Below are 4,596 nucleotides of genomic sequence, written 5' to 3' on the forward strand. Positions count from 1 at the left end.
CTTGGCTATTGTGAATAGTGCCGCAATAAACATGGGTGTGCAGGTGCCTCTGGAGTAACCTGTGTCACAGTCTTTTGGGTATATCCCCAAGAGTGGTACGGCTGGATCATGTAGTAGATCTATGTTTAGATTTTTAAGAAGCCTCCAAATTTTTTTTCCAGAGTGGTTGTACTAGTTTGCATTCCCACCAGCAGTGTAAAAGGGTTTTTTTTTCCCCGCATCCTCTCCAACACCTGTTGTAAGTGGTGTTGCTAGTGATGGCTATTCTAACAGGGGTGAGGTGGAATCTTAGTGTGGTTTTTTTTTTTTTTAAAGTGAATTTAAGTTTATTTGTAAGGTGCTATACTAAAAAGCTTGAAATGCTCAACAGTAACCATCAATAAGATGACTTTACAGTGAGAGATAATCTTTGCGATCTCAACTCTGAGTACTTGCTTAAAATGAACAATTTTGACACAATAGCTCCCGATATCCCCAAGTATTGAATATTAGGAGACAAATTAATACTGCTTTTGAATATGGAAGGAGATTTTTATGTGGGATTCTTTTTTTCTTTTTTTTTCATTTTCTTTTATTTTTCATATGTGCATACAAGGCTTGGTTCATTTCTCCCCCCTGCCCCCACCCCCTCCCTTACCACCCACTCTGCCCCCTCCCTCTCCCCCCCACCCCCTCAATACCCAGCAGAAACTATTTTGCCCTTATTTCTAATTTTGTTGTAGAGAGAGTATAAGCAATACTAGGAAGGAACAAGGGTTTTTGCTGGTTGAGATAAGGATAGCTATACAGGGCATTGACTCACATTGATTTCCTGTGCTTGTGTGTTACCTTCTAGGTTAATTCTTTTTGATCTAAACTTTTCTCTAGTACCTGTTCCCCTTTTCCTATTGGCCTCAGTTGCTTTAAGGTATCTGCTTTAGTTTCTCTGTGTTAAGGGCAACAAATGCTAGCTAGTTTTTTAGGTGTCTTACCTATCCTCACCCCTCCCTTGTGTGCTCTCGCTTTTATCATGTGCTCATAGTCCAATTCCCTTGTTGTGTTTGCCCTTGATCTAATGTCCACATATGAGGGAGAACATACGATTTTTGGTTTTTTGAGCCAGGGTAACCTCACTCAGAATGATGTTCTCCAATTCCATCCATTTACCAGCGAATGATAACATTTCGTTCTTCTTCATGGCTGCATAAAATTCCATTGTGTATAGATACCACATTTTCTTAATCTATTCGTCAGTAGTGGGGCATCTTGGCTGTTTCCATAACTTGGCTATTGTGAATAGTGCCGCAATAAACATGGGTGTGCGGGTGCCTCTGGAGTAACCTGTGTCACAGTCTTTTGGGTATATCCCCAAGAGTGGTACGGCTGGATCATGTATGTTTAGATTTTTAAGAAGCCTCCAAATTTTTTTTCCAGAGTGGTTGTACTAGTTTGCATTCCCACCAGCAGTGTAAAAGGGTTTTTTTTTCCCCGCATCCTCTCCAACACCTGTTGTTAGTGGTGTTGCTAGTGATGGCTATTCTAACAGGGGTGAGGTGGAATCTTAGTGTGGTTTTAATTTGCATTTCCTTTTTTGCTAAGGATGGTGAGCACTTTTTTCACGTGTTTTTTGGCCATTTGAATTTCTTCTTTTGAGAAAGTTCCATTTAGTTCACTTGCCCATTTCTTTATTGGTTCATTAATTTTGGGAGAATATAGTTTTTTGAGTTCCCTATATATTCTGGTTATCAGTCCTTTGATGGAAAATATTTTCTCCCACTCTGTGGGTGTTCTCTTCAGTTTAGAGACCATTTCTTTTGTTGAGCAGAAGCTTTTTAGTTTTATGACATCCCATTTATCTATGCTATCTCTTAGTTGCTGAGCTGCTGGGGTTCCATTGAGAAAGTCTTTGCCTATACCTATTAGTTCCAAAGTATTTCCTACTCTTTCCTGTACCAACTTTAGAGTTTGGGGTCTGATATTAAGATCCTTGATCCATTTTGAGTTAATATTGGTATAGAGTGATATACATGGATCTAGTTTCAGTTTTTTGCAGACTGTTAACGACTTTTCTCAGCACTTTTTGTTGAGGAGGCTGTCTTTTCTCCATTGTATATTTTTAGCGCCTTTGTCAAAGACAAGTTGGTTATAGTTGTGTGGCTTCATACCCGGGTCCTCTATTCTATTCCACTGGTCTTCATGTCTGTTTTTGTGCCAGTACCATGCTGTTTTTATTGCTATTGCTTTGTAGTATAGTTTGAAGTCAGGTATCGTGATACCTCCTGTATTGTTCTTTTGACTGAGTATTGCCTTGGCTTTTCGTGGCCTCTTGTGTTTCCATATAAATTTAACAGTAGATTTCTCAATCTCTTTGATGAATGTCATTGGGATTTTGATGGGAATTGCATTAAACATGTAGATTGCTTTTGGGGTTATAGGCATTTTTACTATGTTGATTCTATCTATCCATGAGCATGGGAGATCTCTCCACTTTCTATAGTCTTCCTCAATCTCTTCAGAAGTTTATAGTTTTTCTTGTAGAGTCATTCACATCGTTTGTTAAGTTTACACCTAGGTATTTGATTTTTTTTGAGGCTACTGTAAATGGTATTGTTTTCATATATTCTTTCTCAGTTTGTTCATTGCTCATTGTTAGTGTATAGAAATGCTTATGATTTTTCTATGTTGATTTTATATCCTGCTACCTTGCTATAGCTGTTGATGGTGTCTAGGAGCTTTTGAGTAGTTTTTTGGGTCTTTAAGATATAGGATCATATCATCTGCAAATAGGGATATTTTGACAGTTTCCTTATATGTATTCCTTTTATTCCTTCTTCTTGCCTAATTGCTCTGGCTAGGAATTCCAGTAGTATGTTGAATAGGAGTGGAGATAGTGGGCATCCTTATCTTTTTCCTGATTTTAGAGGGAATGGTTTCAGTTTTTCACCATTAAGTATAATGCTGGCTGTAGGTTTGTCATATATAGCTTTTATAATGTTGAGGTACTTTCCTTCTATTCCTAGTTTTCTTAGAGCTTTTATCATGAAATGGTGTTGAATCTTTTCAAAGGCTTTTTCTGTATCTATTGAGATGATCAAGTGGTTTTTGTCTTTCCTTCTGTTAATGTGGTTTATTACATTTATTGATTTTCATATGTTGAACCACCCCTGCATTCCTGGGATGAAGCCTACTTGGTCGTGGTGAATGATCTTTTTGATGTGTTGTTGAATTCGGTTTGCCATTATTTTATTGAGGCTTTTTGCATCAATGTTCATTAAGGAGATTGGCCTATAGTTCTCCTTTTTGGAGGTGTCTTTGCCTGGTTTTGGGATAAGTGTAATACTGGCTTCATAAAATATGCTAGGCAGTTTTCATTCCCTTTCTATTTTGTGGAACAGTTTAAGGAGGGTTGGTATTAGTTCTTCTTTAAAGGTCTGATAGAATTCAGCAGAGAATCTGTCAGGTCCTGGACTTTTCTTTTTGGGAGACTCTCAATTGCTGCTTCAATTTCATTTTGTGTTATAGATCTATTCAGGTGATTAATGTCCTCTTGGTTCTGTTTTGGATGATCATAAGTATCTAGAAATTTGTTGATTTCTTCAAGATTTTCAAATTTATTTGAATTAGGTTCTCAAAGTAGTCTCTGATGATTTCCTGGACTTCTTTGGTGTTTGTTGTTATCTCCTATTTTGCATTCCTGATTTTACTGATTTGGGTTTTTTCTCTCTTCATTTTAGTCAGGTTTGCCAGGGGTCTGTCGATCTTGTTTATTTTTTTCAAAGAGCCAACTATTTGTTTCATTAATTCTTTAATGGTTTTTTTTGGTTTCTATTTCATTCATTTCAGCTCTTATTTTTATTTCTCTCCTATTTGTTTTGGGATTTGCTTGTTCTTGTTTTTCTAGGAGTTTGAGATGTATCATTAGGTCATTGATTTGAGTTCTTTCAGTCTTTAATATATGCATTCATGGCTATAAACTTTCCTCTCAGGACTGCCTTAACTGTGTCCCATAGGTTCCGGTAGGTTGTGTTTTCATTTTCATCTACTTCCAGGAACATTTTAATTTCCTCTTTTATTTCCATTGTTCATTAAGCAATGAATTATTCAGTTTCCAGATGCTTCCATGGTTTTTGTCTTTATTATTGTTGTTGAGTTCTAGTTTTATTGCATTGTGATCTGATAGAATACATGGTATAATTTCTATTTTCTTATATTTGCTGAGACTTGCTTTGTGCCCTAAGATATGATACATTTTGTGGAAGGTTCCATGGGCTGCTGAGAAGAATGTATATTGTGTAGAAGTTGGATGAAATGTTCTGTAGACATCAACTAGGTCCATTTGATCTATGGTATGTTTTAGATCTTGGATTTCTTTGTTGATTTTTTGTTTGGATGACCTATCTATTGATGATAGTGGGGTGTTAAAGTCTTCCACAACCACTGTGTTGGAGTTAATATATGCTTTTAGGTCCTTCATGGTATGTTTGATGAAATTGGGTGCTTTGACATTGGGTACATATAGGTTGGCAATTGTTATTTCCTTTTGGTCTATTTCTCCTTTTATTAGTATGGAATGTCCTTCTTTATCTCGTTTGATCATTGTAGGTTTGAAGTCTACTT

This window comes from Castor canadensis, chromosome 1 (assembly GCF_047511655.1).
Source record: "Castor canadensis chromosome 1, mCasCan1.hap1v2, whole genome shotgun sequence".
Classification (NCBI taxonomy): Eukaryota; Metazoa; Chordata; class Mammalia; order Rodentia; family Castoridae; genus Castor; species Castor canadensis.